Raw genomic sequence first — 16,850 nt, forward strand, 5'->3', positions numbered from 1 at the left:
TTTCAGATGTTCAAGCTGGTCTTAGAAAAGGCAGAGGAACCAGAGATCAAATTGCCAACATCTGCTGGGTCATGGAAAAAGCAAGAGAGTTCCAGAAAAACATCTATTTCTGCTTTATTGACTATGCCAAAGCCTTTGACTGTGTGGATCAAAATAAACTGTGGAAAATTCTGAAAGAGATGGGCATACCAGACCACCTGACCTGCCTCTTGAGAAACCTGTATGCAGGTCAGGAAGCAACAGTTAGAACTGGACATGGAACAACAGACTGGTTCCAAATAGGAAAAGGAGTAGGTCAAGGCTGTATATTGTTACCCTGTTTATTTAACTTCTATGCAGAGTACATCATGAGAAACACTGGGCTGGAAGAAGCACAAGCTGGAATCAAGATTGCCAGGAGAAATATCAATAACTTCAGATATGTAGATGATACCACCCTTATGGCAGAAAGTGAAGAAGAGCTAAAAAGCCTCTTGATGAAAGTGAAAGAGGAGAGTGAAAAAGTTGGCTTAAAGCTCAACATTCAGAAACCTAAGATCAGGGCATCCGGTCCCATCACTTCATGGCAAATAGAGGGGGAAACAATGGAAACTGTGACAGACTTTATTTTTGGGGCTCCAAAATCACTGCAGATGGTGATTGCAGGCATGAAATTAAAAGACACTTGCTTCTTGGAAGAAAAGTTATGACCAGCTTAGACAGCACATTAAAAAGCAGAGACATTACTTTGCTAACAAAGGTCCGTCTAGTCAAAGCTATGGTTTTTCTAGTAGTCATGTATGGATGTGAGAGTTGGACTATAAAGAAAGCTGAGTGCTGAAGAATTGTTTCTTTTTAATTGTGGTGTTGAAGACTCTTGAGAGTCCCTTGGACTGCAAGGTGATCCAACCAATCCATCCTAAAAGAGATCAATCTCGGGTGTTCATTGGAAGGACTGATGTTGAAGCTGAAACTCCAATACTTTGACCACCTGATGCTAAGAGCTCACTCATTTGCAAATACCCTGATGCTGGGAAGGATTGAAGGTGGGAGAAGAAGGGACAACAGAGAATGAGATGGTTGGATGGCATCACCAACTCAATGGACATGAGCTTGGATAAACTCTGGGAGTTGGTGATGGACAGGGAGGCCTGGTGTGCTGCAGTCCATGGGGTTGCAAAGAGTCGAACACGACACAGCATTGAATGGAACCGAATGGTACTCTAATTCTCTTTGTAGACACTTACAATTTTTGCTTTTCACTTATTATAATATACTTTATAAAGAACAGTAAGATCTTTCTTTAAAATCAGTGTAGAATATTATTACATATTTAAGAGGTATATTTAATTTTTGACAACTATTCCTTTATCTGTGTGATTGGACACATACATGTTTGTTTATATGTGTTTTGGAAATATGTTAGGTGAAATTGGAAACAGATACTCATGGCTTTTTTTTCTTTTCTCAAATAAGAATTCTAAACTTCATTTAAAAAAAATTTTTGTCATCTCATTTTATAGTTAAAATCTAAAACCCAGAGATAAGGCTGTATCTAGTTTTCTTACTATAAGTTCCAGTACTCTTAATATACATAATACAGGTTAGATATGATATCCTATCTGTTTTAAGATGTGAATTTATATATGACAAGGTACACGTTTATAAAACTACTTTTCAGGGTTGCCCAGAATATCCTCATGTGGATGCTTAAATTAAAAAGTATTTTTATAGGATGACTAGGCAATTGATTCTCTGAATTTATGCCTTTCAACCAAGAAGATGTGAGGAAGTATATACTGACTATTTGGAAAATGTGTGAGTAAAATTAGCTGGCTCTTATCTAGTTTACAGGTAAGGTCTGCTGTCTGATGTGCTATGAAGTGGAAGCAAACAGCTGTTGGAAAGAGGATAATGGTGCTTTACCAAACTATATCGATCTTTCTTTTTTGTTTTAAACTTAATTTTTTGAAAAAAAATTTTTTTTAATATAATGGAAAGTCCAGTGAAAGTCACCATCTCTATTTTAACATATAATGGCTGATTAGTTATTAAACTAGCATGTTCATTATTATAAAATAAAAGGAGACATGACTGAGCAACTTCACTTTCCCTTTTCCCTTTCATGCATTGGAGAAGGAAATGGCAACCCACTCCAGTGTTCTTGCCTGGAGAATCCCAGGGATGGGGGAGCCTGGTGGGCTGCCGTCTCTGGGGTCGCACAGAGTTGGACACGACTGAAGCGACGTAGCAGCAGCAGCAGCAGACTGTTTGGGGTATTTTTTTCATATATAAAAAAGAGCAAGTGATAATAAATTATTCTATGAAACATGGTTAATTCTTAATCCATTTATTCAGTAAATGTTTTCTTAGTGTCTATTATGTGCCAGACATTGTGCTAGGCGCTAAATAAGAGAATTCAAACAGCAAAGTCCCTCCTGTTTAGAAACTGAGAAGTATTTGGAAGAGACTCACCTTTAAAGCAAAAATTAGAGTATAGGGTTATAATACAGAAATGCAAGGCATATCAGAAATACACATCTTAGGGTCATATAAACAAACTCAAGGAAAGGATGGAAAGGGGCATGGTATGAGATGAGCTATGAAGGACTCAGCATGAGTAGGAACTTAGCTATAAGAGAAAACAGGAAAATATTATTCAGAAAACAAGAAACAAATATGAAAGACACAGAAGTGAAAGAAAATAGCATATTCAGGAACAGCAAGTGTGTTTATTTATTATTTTTTTCAGGAGCAGAAGGGTGACATAAGTGAATTGTGGGAGATAAGCAAGAAAGGAACTATATTTTCATAAAATGCCAAAGCTGAGTTTATATATTGTCTTAAGTGATGAAAAGCTCTTTTAGGACATTAGTGGAAGAAGGACACAAACTGAATTCATTCTGGGGATAATATGACTATTACAAAACAAAAGACTGCATAAGTAAAGAATTAAAGACAGAGTAATTAGAAGATTCTAGCTTCTGGGTGTTGTATGAAACTCCACTCTTCTTCCCCAAAGAAAGTTTAAGGGTAGAACTACAACTACTCAAGACTGAGTGAATCCTAAGATTGAAATTCTAATTATTTCATTTTACAATGCAGAAAATGAGGTCAGACGGTTTAAATGACTTGCCCAAAGACACAGAATTTCTGACAAAGCTATAACTTAGTAACTTGATTTCCTCTTTCTCAAAAAACACAGATTAAAATTCACAAGGAGCCAGCCCTTCAGCTTCATAGAAGTATTTTAACTAAAGTATTAATGATGATATATCTGTGTTAGCAGTACCATAAAACAAGTGACCTTCATGGACAAAACTCTCTGTGGTTAAAATTAAAAAGACAAAGGAAAATGAGATCTGATTATTAATATAATTAGTTGATCCAGTGCAGTGTCAGATCTATAAATGCCAGTTATTGACTGATGATAATGGAACATTCAAATCTTGAAACTGGTGCTGAAGTCCTGCTCTTGGAAATAATGAGGGACCTGCTCCCTCCATCCTGCCTCCTTGCAAGGTGCTACTACTACATTCTGAATAAACCCAGCATGAGGGCAGTGCTGCTGTTGCTCCACATTAAATCCATTGCTTTTGTTTTCTGTTGTAGGTTCTGATTTTTTTGAAATTTGGACATTTATGAAGTGCAATCATGAATATGATGGGGAGAGAACATTATAAGCAACCCTTCTTAAGAATTATCAGATTTGCAGTATGTTCACAAAATTCAAACAAAAAAATATATATGGAGTGTAACCTACTATAGTGCTTAGTATTTACATAGAATCATTTTTTTTTTTTAAATAACCAGCTTGAGGCTTCTTTTGGTGCCTAAATCACACTGATATGTATAATTTGGTAACCACATTGCTACTGGCTCTCTCAGACTAAAAATTTCAGTGTCTGATAAATAGAATTAGTTGTTCATATAGAGATCACTTTACAGGTACATATATTTATTCAGGTGGATGATTTTAGTGGGCTGTTATACTTGATAATGTTCACTATGAGATTATTCAGACTACCATCATCCCTAGTGAGGATCAATGATTTGCCCAAGAGCATAGGTTACAAAATAATAAAACAATGTTTTATTTCTGAAAATATAAATTTGCTAAACTTTCATTTGATGATCATGGTACAGTAAGGTTTAGCCTGTTGCATTCCAATAAAACAATGCATGTACCTCGTGACAAAGAGGATAGGTCAAAGTGTGGAATATTTTTTTTGTTTTTTGGTTTTTTTTTAACTTTATTTTATTTTTAAACTTTACAATATTGTATTAGTTTTGCCAAATATCAAAATGAATCTGCCACAGGTATACCTGTGTTCCCCATCCTGAACCCTCCTCCCTCCCCATACCCTCCCTCTGGGTCCTCCGAGTGCACCAGCCCCAAGCATCCAGTATTGTGCATCGAACCTGGACTGACAACTCGTTTCATACATGATATTATACATGTTTCAATGTCATTCTCCCAAATCTCCCCACCCTCTCCCTCTCCCACAGAGTCCATAAGACTGATCTATACATCAGTGTCTCTTTTGCTGTCTCGTACACAGGGTTACTGTTACCATCTTTCTAAATTCCATATATATACGTTAGTATACTGTATTGGTGTTTTTCCTTCTGGCTTACTTCACTCTGTATAATAGGTTCCAGTTTCATCCATCTCATTAGAACTGACTCAAGTGTATTCTTTTTAATGGCTGAGTAATACTCCATTGTGTATATGTACCACAGCTTTCTTATCCATTCATCTGCTGATGGGCATCTAGTATATTATTTAGTCTTTATGGCTTATGCCATGGGATACTTTGTGATACCTCTGTTAGGGAAGAAAAAAATACTTCATCTTGATCCTCCAAATGAGAAAAGAAAGTTGCAATTGGATGTCATCTTTGCCAATTATTTTGGGTGTAATGAGAGAGAGACAGGCAAGAGTGTCTGTCTCTTCATTTCAAGAGTGAAGCGGTTGCCAGTTTGTAGTCACAGATTGTAACTGTGCAAAATCTCTTTCTCCCTATTCCTTCCAAGGTAATGAAGGATTCTGCTGAAAAACTTATGTCTACTTGTTGGAATTGAGTTTTTCATTAATTTATAAAAGGAAGCTCTTTGTTTTAAGGGGAGCAAGACTAAAGGGAATTCCTGAAATTGTGGATTTAGTTTTACATAACTGAACCCTATTGTATCGTGATATTCACCTAAAATTCTGAAGCTTACTTTATATTCCCACACTGTTAAAATTTGTTGAGAGTATGGTTGCAAATTAAAGTACAATATTTCCTCACCCATGAGAGTAATTCAGCTTCTCTATTAGGAGATATTTAAAGTATTACCATTTTGCAGGGAGAGGAGCTAGTATAAATAGTAGTGAAGTGGATTATCAGAATACATAAATGCTTGTCAGCATCTGTTGATATGTCCTTTTGAGAGAGTCCCAGAAGTGAATAACTGGGTGAAAGGGGGCACATATTTTGTAGTCTTTGATGCATGCTGGAAAATTGCTTTCCAGTTTATACTACCGCTGTCAATGAGAGAAGACGGCAATTGTACCACACTTGTTCGTTACTATCAAAACAAATGAAATACCACACAAAGCTGCTCTATAAAAAAAGTATTATTTACTTTTTGCAAACAAATACCCTCGAAGATAGATACAGGCCAACCCATTTTCAGTAATTAGAATCTTTGTGTTAGATTCTTTAAGTCAAGAGAGAATCACTTTAAGAGTACATTGGGGAGACAAGAAAGAGAAGCTGTGTCCACTGATAGACAAGCCCTTGAAACCTGGAAACGTTAGGAGAACATTGATTATGCAATAAGCCCATTATAGAGAAAGATAAGTATTGATAGGAAAAACAGAAGACTGTCTAAGATAACATTTACCTCTGTTACACATTTGAGTAGAGCTGCAATATAATTTAGAAATTACAAATTGTGTTAGCTTTCTAGGTCTGGCATAAAACAGCATATCTATTGAACTTGCTCCTGAAATTGGGTCATTCATCAGTAGGGAAATGAAAATGGAGTGAAAATTTTCTCTGAGATAGGATGAAACATTGTCATTTTTAAGGACCTAACATTTAAATAAGGTAGTGTGGAATAACTCTGCCCCTATCCTTATGATATTCTGACAGATTTGACAGGGAAAAATGATACAGTCTGGAGAAAGTCTTCCATGTTAAGCTCTATGGCTTATGCTTACAACCCCATTGTATGTAAAATGGAAATGAATACATCCAGTTGTAACCATAAATAACATAAAGTTATTCCATACATCACAGTATGAATAAGGCACGGAAAAATTAAATGTAGCTTTTAAATACATGCATTGACTCATGCGTGTATTAACAACTATTTACTTGATATGACTAAAGAAAAAGACAGGAATAAGAAATAGTTTAAAATACTTTGTATCTGAAAATTACTGAAATATAACTGTATAGTCAAATTTATTGGATACTAATCATTAGTAAAGGTGGGAGTAATAACAAAGTCTATAAAGCACTCATATTTCATATAAGGGGCATAAATCACTGTGTTGTTTATTTATTTTGGAGTAAAACAGTGTTTCTGCTCCGGTAAAGTAACTGTTGGCTTAGATATACTTTGATAAGAACACTTCTTGTGCTCAAAACATAGTAAGGACATAGGCATATTTGAACATTTCTAAGCTTTCTCTCGGAGAAGGCAATGGCACCCCACTCCAGTGTTCTTGCCTGGAAAATCCCATAGACGGGGGAGCCTGGTAGGCTACAGTCCATGGGGTCGCTATACAAAAATAAAAACATTCCTCTTTCTTTCCCTAGTACATCACTTTTAGCTGTACAAATTCATCTGTAATTAATGAATGGTTTTAGGGAATTTCCTCCTGAGATTTTGGCTTTTGCAGAGAAGTTCCTTGAAGGCAGCCAACAAATTAAAACATGGTATGTTTTATAGTTTGTAAATATCGTTAAATCAATATCAAGGAAACATTGTAGTTTACAGATTAAATACCCTTAGCAATGGGATAATGAAACTCTCAAATGAACAAAATGAGAATGGTGCAGAATTATACTTTTATCATGAATAGTAGCAACTGTTTTCAAAGTTTGCTGCTGCTGCAGCTGCTACGTCGCTTCAGTCGTGTCCAACTCTGTGCGACCCCAGAGACGGCAGCCCACCAGGCTCCCCCATCCCTGGGATTCTCCAGGCAAGAACACTGGAGTGGGTTGCCATTTCCTTCTCCAATGCATGAAAGTGAAAAGGGAAAGTGAAGTCGCTCAGTCGTGTCCAACTCTTAGTGACCCCATGGACTGCAGCCCACCAGGCTCCTCCATCCTTGGGATTTTTCAGGCAGGAGTACTGGAGTGGGGTGCCATTGCCTTCTCCGTTTCAAAGTTTAGTTTTAGTCAAAGTCACTACATCAGATCAGATCAGATCAGTCGCTCAGTCGTGTCCGACTCTTTGAGACCCCATGAATTGCAGCACTCCAGGCCTCCCTGTCCATCACCAACTCTTGGAGTTCACTCAGACTCATGTCCATCGAGTCAGTGATGCCATCCAGCCATCTCATCCTCTGTCGGCCCCTTCTCCTCTTGCCCCCAATCCCTCCCAGCATCAGAGTCTTTTCCAATGAGTCAACTCTTCGCATGAGGTGGCCAAAGTACTGGAGTTTCAGCTTTAGCCTCATTCCTTCCAAAAAAATCCCAGGGCTGATTTCCTTCAGAATGGACTGGTTGGATCTCCTTGCACTCCAAGGGACTCTCAAGAGTCTTCTCCAACACCACAGTTTAAAAGCATCAGTTCATCGGCGCTCAGCCTTCTTTACAGTCCAACTCTCACATCCATACATGACCACAGGAAAAACCATAGCCTTGATTAGACGAACCTTTGTTGGCAAAGTAATGTCTCTGCTTTTTAATATGCTATCTAGGTTGGTCATAACTTTCCTTCCAAGGAGTAAGCATCTTTTAATTTCATGGCTGCAGTCACCATCTGCAGTGATTTTGGAGCCTAGAAAAATAAAGTCTGACACTACATACACATATTGTTTTTTATGAAAGTATTCAATAGCCATATATCTTAGATTTGCTTAATGAAATTCAGTTGTTATTTTATGTAAATTAAAAAATAGAACAGTAATATTCAAAAACCTTTTATTTTGATTGTTAAGTATTGAATTAATATTTGATATATTATTAGATTTGTAAAATTATACAAATATCCTATCTCTTAAGCTGAATTATTTCAAGCAATGTGATATATGACCTTGAATTTAGTGTTCTTTGAGAGTAAGACTAACAAAAATGATAATCCACTAAAATATTTTCTGACCTTAAATAACATTTGAGAAAAGGAATGAGGATGTAGTTCCCTATAGGGTTCAGATTGAAACAAAACTTTGTGGCTATTATCTGATCAACCTGAATTCAATGCATGGCTTCATTAAGCACTAGGTGTGCAGCATTTAAGTAGGACTGTTGACTAGGGTTAGTATTCTTTTTGCTGAAGACTCACTCTACATAAATGATATAATCTCATCATTTGGAAGGGTTTTTGAAGAGCTTATGTAGCAGGAGGCTCCCATATCCCCTGCTAATTCAAACAGGGTTTCTCAACTTAAGAACATGATTGATATTTTAAGCTGAAAAAACTTTTTATTGTGGAAGTTTGTCATGTGAATTGTAGGATGTTTTGCAGCATCCCTGGCCTCTACCTACTAGTTATGCCTATAGCCCCTCACCCCGACTCCCGCCCCCAGTTAGGACACCAAAAATGTCTCCAGGGTTTGGTAAATGTCTCTGGCCATGAGAGTGGAAGGAGGAAATTACACCTGGTAGAAAATGCCTGTGTTAAAACCATTAAATGTACATATGTCCCTTTCCTCTTGAGCCTTCCCCACCCCCACTTCTGATCTCACCCCTCTAGGTCATCACAGAACACCAGACTGGGCTCCCTGTGTTATACAGCAACTTCTCGCATATCCACTTACACACAATAGTGTGGGTGTTGATGCTACCTTCTCCCTTTGTCCCATTCACTCCCTCCCCCACTGTGTCTACAAGTCTGTTACCTTCATCTGCATCTCAGGAGGGATAGGATATATGTATAGTTATGACCGATTCATGTTGTTGTACCGCAGAAACCAATACAACATTGTAAAAATACAAAAAAAAAAAAATCACACAAAAATACAATGAAACAGTGTCAATGAAATGATGATAGGTCACCACCTCCCCTTCACTACTGTGGTAGTGGTTTAGTTGCTAAGTTGTGTCCGACTCTTGTGACCCCATGGATTGTAGCCCGCCAGGTTCCTCTGTCCATGGGATTCTCCAGGCAAGAATACTGGAATGGGTTGCCATGCCCTCCTCCAGGGGCTCTTCCCGACCCTAGAATCAAACCCAGGTCTCCTGCATTGCAGGTAGATTTTTTATCAACTGAGCTATGAGGGAAAACACTTCATTACCATCACGATATATAAAAAATAACAACCAATCAAAACATAGCTTTCCAAATATATTGCCTATCAGGTTTGATATTTAAATTTTTCCTTATTGAGTCTATAGGTGTTTTATTCTTGTCATTGTATTCTTCCCTTTTCCCCCATTTTCTCATCTGAAGTCTTTTTTCCTCTCTTAATTCTAACCTATGCTAAGTTCAATTAAACCACTATTTTGAAATATGTCTCCTTCCTTTTCTCTTGCGACTTATTTCCACTTAAAGGAGTATATGTTCCTTTCAGAAAAATCAAAACAAATACCCTTAATCCTATCTTTAAACCCCCAATTATTCCTATCAGGCCAGAGAAGTGGATATTTTAGGATATGGAGATTGTGTGTTTTGTGAATTCAGCCCTGACTTTGTTGACAATATGCTTTTCTGTGATAAATTCATTATCCTGGCTGTAATGCTGACTATCTAGAGTTTTGTACTTTCTCTTCACCCTATAATTCTGCTCCCATGAATGTTAGGCAGTTGGAGTCTTGCTTGACTGGTGGAAAACTTTAAGTGCCTCCCTGTCATTTACTGAGATTTTCTGTTCCTCTAGTCAGGCCAGAGCATAAGCAAAACACAGAACCTAGAATTATAGCTATTAGATACCACTTAAAATGCATCATTCCCTGCAAAAAAAAAAAAAAAAGAGTTCTTACACTTACATCTGTACATTTCTGTGAGTGGATGGGTCTTTGAACATATTTGGAAGTGTGTCACTGCATCTAATTGAATAATGAAATAGAAGTGATGAAAATATTGGACTCTAGTGTAGCAATATGTGATTCTGTTTCCTCTTTTGATTTCTAAAGTACTCAAGTTGATTTGAATGTATTTAAATCTATTATCTGCACATATTTTAGTTTCACTGCATGAAAGTTTGAAACATTAATCCTGTGAAAATGATTCTCTGTTAACTCTAATTGAGGCTCTGATGCCATTTTTGATCAACAAATATTCTAAGGCTTTTGTTATTATAAAACATGTGAAACTTGTCTCTTAATTTTCCTGTTTTGAATATAATAATTCATTTAGCATTTTGGAAAAGTAATGTCTCAATTTTTGCCTAAATTTATGTATCAGGGTTTACTTCTTTCTGAGAAAAACATTTATTTTAAGATATAAAGGAATAGAGTTCATTTGGAGATTAAGATTGAGTGTTATATCAGAGTATTTATCTCTAATTTTTCTTAATGAACTTCATCTATAAAAGTCAAAAAGACCATCTCTTTGAAGTTAATGGCAGATTCCCACTTTGAGCAATGTTTGAGTTTAAAGCATGTTGCTGTTTTATGTGTTGGTATTTCTCAATCTGTTCTTAATACTAAGTGTATTAATAAGTATTTTAGTATTGAGTTTGAGTTTGAGTTTAAGCATGTTGAGTTTAAAGCATGTTGAGTTTAAAGCATGTTTGAGTTTAAAGCATGTTGCTGTTTTATGTGTTGGTATTTCTCAATCTGTTCTTAATACTAAGTGTATTAATAAGTATCAAATATATTTTTCACAATAGGTTCCTGTCCTGAGACCACAGCAGGATGTGCCTTGGTCAAAGGTATGCCTATTTGAAATATATTTCCAACTTTCTTCATGAGTAACATATACGAATGTTATAACAATTGCATTATTGTCTCAGGCTTAGCTGTATGGAATTGTAATACATGTTTATGTATATGATATATACTCTTTGATCTGGCAAAATATGACTCTAGTGATAAAGTAACAGAATGAAAAAGTCTAATTGTTAAATGCATAGTATTGCCTTGCCACAGGATGTCTTAATCCACACAACCTATATTCAAAGAACTGTTGTTGCTAATGTGCCTGTTAGCAAAGCAGTGGGACTATTCTAAGGCTGATGGAAGGTATTTAACACAGTCATTAGTGATGCTGATGAATAAAGTATTGAAATAGGATATAGGTTAGTTAAATTGCCTGTCAAAAACTACATGTCTAGTTTTGGCAAATCAAATGTTGAAATCATTTAAAAATTACAAATTGGCATGAAAATAGGAAGCAGGCAGGAAAATATGTACACATATAGCTAAATAAGATGTTAATGTGGTACCCGAAAGATAAGGGGGTCAGTATAAGGCTGGTAAAGGATGCCTATGATTTCAAAATTGAATTCTGTTATTAAAAAAAATGGAACAAAGAACACTGCAAAGATCAAGAATTGTAGTAACCTTGAATCCTATAACATAGCTGAAAAGAAAATGTATACCGTGAATAAAAAGTACTTGGTGGGAAATCTGAGTTAGGACTATAGAGACTGAGATCCTCAGGGACTGTAGTGGACAGGATGAAGACTATTTAAAGTAAAACTGAAACTCACAGATAGGAGCAATTAAACCCAGTTCTTTGCTATGGAGAAAGTAGATGAAAAGATGAACTAACACATGAGGAACTTAAGTGATAAAGTATTGATACAAGCTCTGATGTTGTTCATTTAGAGATATTTAAATATCAAATGGATTCACAAATGTCTGTTATAATTTCTCTAAATCTTCTCTAGATCATTTATTCTATTTGGGGTCCTTCCAAACCCCACAAAGAATTTGGCAAGGCAGTTCTTTTTATTTTTCTGCGTGATAAAGTAACTTTAGATTGAAAGAAAACTTGGAAGTTGTTTTGTGCTTATAAGAAAAATTGTGGCTACATATGCCATCATGAATAATAATTGATGTCTGTTCTATTTTACGCATAGTTCTTTTTTGAAAATACACTTATATACACATTTATGTTTTAAATTTGGCTCTAAATTATGTTATGTGTTCCACATGTTACCCTTCCAGGAAAGAATAAACTACTCATCTGCATATCTGGATAATTTTCTGAGATTTTAAAATTGAAATACACTGTTTTTTTTTTTTTCCCCTCTTTTCATAAGCTTTTCCTCTTAGTCATTTTTCAGCCTCTATTCAGAGACTAGTGTGACTTTAGAATATCCAAGGAAAGCATGCCAGCCAATGTATTCTGCCAGACAGGGAATGAATGGCTCCAGGCACAAACCTCTGTTGTGTCAGGGCTCTGGCATGACACTTGGCAGGGAACTAAATCAAATAGCACAATGCAAATAATCTTAGTTTTCAATAGATGTGCAGCCTCAACCTCAAGCCTGCTGCTGGTCATTACTACTTTTTCCCCTGGTATTCCGCAGAGCAGTATTTCTGATAATGAACTGAAAACTAGGGCATTTCCTAGGTGTTCTCACAGTGTGAGGAAGTGGGAGGATTGTGGCTTTGAAACTGGACCTTTTTGAGTTTTAAGAGCCACTCTGTCACTCACTAGCTGTCCTGGCCAGGTTATTTCAGATATAAAATGGATTTAGCAATAATTTTCACAGAGGTTTTGTGACTATTAAAATGATAAATTTGTTATAAAGCACATCTTTATACATGCTACATAATAGACATTTAATAAATGTTCTTTTACCACTTCCCATTTCTGTAATGAGTTCAGTTTTGTGTTAAACTTGTAAATAATTATCTCTATCATTCTGTGAATAGAAGAGAAATGACTCTGCATTTGTAAATTTGAGGTTATATAAGCCTGTATAATATGTCTTTATCTTTGCACAATCTTTTTGATAAAAGAAGTGTTGTGAACTTCTTAACCATTTTTATATCGGTTCCTTTTTTAAAATATTACATTTCATTTACAAATTTACATTACATTTATATTATTTAATATTACATTACATTACCTGTGGCAGATTCATTTTGATATTTGGCAAAACTAATACAATTGTGTAAAGTTTAAAAATAAAATAAAATTTAAAAAAAATATATTACATTTGAGGGAGCTCCCTGGCAGTCTAGTAGTTAGGACCGTCTTTCATTGCTGGGGCCTGGGTGAAATCACTGGTCAGGGAACTAAGATCCCACAAGTTGTGTAGAATGGCCAAAAAAATTGCCCTTGATACAAAGGGTCTTTATGTTGTACAAGAGTGTAACGCATGTCTTTGATTTAATTTTAGCCCTCGTTAGTGTGCTCAAGGATGAAAAACCATATTGTAAAATGTAGATGGCTTAGAAAAATTATACATCTCTCCTACACACCCAAATTATCTTAGTTTCAATAGTTTACTTCAGCTCACTTACTGAGAAATTACTGTATCTCATATAGAGTGTTAGGTGCTACGAGTGCAGAGAAGAAACTTAAATAGAGGTTCTCTGCCTTCAGGGAAATGAACATCAGGAGACTAGGAAACATGTCATTTTAAAATGATGTGGTAACATGATACAGGGGTGAGGTGCCAATGAGAGGGCCTTATGAAAAAGTCATTCTAATCAGTCTGGCTCCCTGGAGGGCTTGACACTCAGGTGTCTTAAAAGGTGATGATCAACTGGTTGATTACCAGTCAAATGTGGAAGCACAATGGTGGGAAGGTGTCAAAAAAAGGAAGGGAAATCAGTTAGGAATCTGTTGTCTGAACTAAAAGAGAGATGGTGGTATGGATTTGGAATTGGAAAGTGAAATCCTCCCACCTGTTCCTGAAGGTAAAATTTAAGTTATATTTGAAGGTTATTTTTGTAGGAGTAAGATGTTTATCAATAACCTCAAATATGCAGATGACACCACCCTTATGGCAGAAAGTGAAGGTGAACTAAAAAGCCTCTTGATGAAAGTGAAAGAGGAGAGTGAAAAGTTGGCTTAAAGCTCAACATTCAGAAAACTAAGATCATGGCATCTAGTCCCATCACTTCATGGGAAATAGATGGGGAAACAGTGGAAACAGTGTCAGACTTTATTTTGGGGGCTCCAAAATCACTGCAGATGGTGATTTCAGCCATGAAATTAAAAGATGCTTCCTTCTTGGAAGAAAAATTATAACCAACCTAGATAGCATATTGAAAAGCAGGGACATTACTTTGCCAACAAAGTCCATCTAGTCAAGGCTATGATTTTTCCAGTGGTCATGTATGGATGTGAGAGTTGGACTGTGAAGAAAGCTGAGCGCCGAAGAATTGATGCTTTTGAACTGTGGTGCTGGAGAAGACTCTTGAGAGTCCCTTCAACTGCAAGGAGATCCAACCAGTCCATTCTAAAGGAGATCAGCCCTGGGTGTTCTTTGGAAGGAAAGATACTAAAGCTGAAACTCCAGTACTTTGGCCACCTCATGCAAAGGGTTGACTCATTGGAAAAGACTCTGATGCTGGGAGGGATTGGGGGCAGGCGGAGAGGGGACGACAGAGGATGAGATGGCTGGATGGCATCACCAACTTGATGGACGTGAGTTTGAGTGAACTCCAGGAGTTGGTGATGGACAGGGAGGCCTGGCGTGCTGCGATTCATGGGGTCGCAAAGAGTCAGACACGACGGAGCGACTGAACTGAACTGAACTGAAGATGTTTATCATAGGGTTACTTATAACATGATAATAGGAACAAAAATAGCTGTCAAATTATAAGGATACTGTCAAATAAATTATATTTAAGACATTTAATAAATGTGTTATAAATAAACAACTACATAATTGTAAAAATTTTACTACTACATAATAGTAAAATTCATTATTTTGAAGATCATTTAAGGAGGCTGTGTCTTAAAAATCAGGACTCAAACAATTATACATATGATGTGCTTTTGTTAGGGGACAGGGATCAAGGAGAGCACACAGAAAGAAATGCATTCAGCGTCATTAATGGTGATTATGCTTATGTGGTAGATATGTGTGACTTTTTTGATATTTTGATGTCTTTTATATTTTATATAATTGCACTGAACACATTCTGTGTGACACTCCTGAGTCCTAACTACTGATGTTCATACCTTTTTGTAATCCCTTCCCATAGATGTAGGCAGAACCTCTGACTTTCTTCTAGCCTATGGAGTATGGAGAAGGTGACAGGATACCACTCCTGTGATTGTTATGTGACAGCACTAATGAGTTTACAGTCCCATGTGTACACCGCATTATATAAGACTATGTTTTCTTTTTAGAAGTTGGCTCCTGCTCTCCTGCTGGCCTTGAAGTAAGCTGCCATGGTGGGAGAGGGTCTATAGATAGGGAAACATGGCAAGAAACTGAAAGCCTCTATAGCTGACAGTGGCTTCTGGATGACAGCCAGCAAGAAGTCAAGGATGTAATTCCTATAGTCATAAGATATATTGTGCATGCACCCTGAGTAAACTTGTGTGAAATAACAAATAAATATAAATATATATACACATATGTATGTGTGTATGTATGTGTATATATGTATGTACACACACACACATGTATATATCTGCCCCCAGTTCCTGGCACAGAACCTTAAAACCACTGCAATTTCCTAAGAGTACTAGGAGTATCTTTTGTTGTAATATTTTTTCTTTGACCCTTGTTCCTAATGCAGAATTCTTAACACCATTTGGAATTTTCTGGGAGACAGGAGTCTTTTCATTCTAGTGATGTGACTCCTAGATAGCTCCATGATGGGGCTAGTCACTAAAAAAATAAATAAATAAAACCAAGACATGATTAGAAGATTAGAACTTTCAGACTCCCTTCCTGTTTTTTCAAGAAAAGGGAGAAAGGCTAGAGATTGAGTTATGATTGATCATATCTCCGTGATGAAACCTTTAAAAAAAATCACTCAAATAAATGGCTTGGAGGGCTTATGGTGAATAAATCCACATGCTAGAATGGTGACACACCCAAACTCCATCGGGACAGAAGCTCCAGCCCTCAGGGCTCTTCTAGATCTCATTCTATGTCTCTTCATCTTGTTCATTCATACACTTTAATAGGTCGATATTTGTAATAAGGGCTCAACTTATGGCTCAGCTGGTAAAGAATCTGCCTGCAATGTGGGAGACCTAGGTTCAATCCCTGGGTTGGGAAGATCTCCTGGAATCTAGTGAGTAAGCTGTTTTCCTGAGTTCTGTGCGTCACTCTGGCACATGAATCAAATCCAAGGACAAGGGTCATGGGAACTTCTGATTTATAGCTAGTTGGTTAGAAGCACAGGTAACAACTTGGACCGGAGATTGGCATCTCAGTGTTTGTGGGGAAGTGGGGCAGTCTTATGAGACTGAGCCCTTAACCTATAAGATCGTTGCTAAGGTGACTCGGGCTGGTGTCAGAAGTGAATTTTATTCTAGGATCCCCACTTGGTATCTGAGAAATGCATGATGTGGTAAAATTCCACACATCTGGTATCAGAAGCATTGTGAGTGAGAGTAAAGGAGAACACTTGGCTTTTTCCATACAAGTTGAAAGTGGATATATTGATAGTGGATTTTTCAGATAAGAACCTGATATTTTAGTTGCAGCCATGCAAAGGACTAACCCAAGTCATGCTTGGGTGTATGCCCATAAACTTCAAGATAATAAATGTGTGTTTTGAGCTGCTAAATTTGTGGTAATTTGTTATATAGCAGAGGAAAATAATTGCTGCAGACTT

At 36.8% G+C, this 16,850-nt stretch overlaps 1 protein-coding gene across 42 annotated transcripts in view; it reads left to right on the forward strand.

Annotated features, from left to right (window-relative positions):
- The window catches only part of PTPRD (protein tyrosine phosphatase, receptor type D), a 2,534,232-nt gene that overhangs the window by 940,051 nt on the left and 1,577,331 nt on the right, over window positions 1-16,850 (forward strand). For all 42 annotated transcript variants that reach the window (XM_027549289.1, XM_027549255.1, XM_027549273.1 and 39 more), the window contains exon 5: window positions 10,973-11,014. The gene's annotated coding sequence lies outside the window, so the exon portion shown is untranslated. The remainder of the gene's footprint in view (window positions 1-10,972; window positions 11,015-16,850) is intronic.

The sequence above is a fragment of the Bos indicus x Bos taurus genome, chromosome 8 (genome assembly GCF_003369695.1).
Source record: "Bos indicus x Bos taurus breed Angus x Brahman F1 hybrid chromosome 8, Bos_hybrid_MaternalHap_v2.0, whole genome shotgun sequence".
Lineage (NCBI taxonomy): Eukaryota > Metazoa > Chordata > Mammalia > Artiodactyla > Bovidae > Bos > Bos indicus x Bos taurus.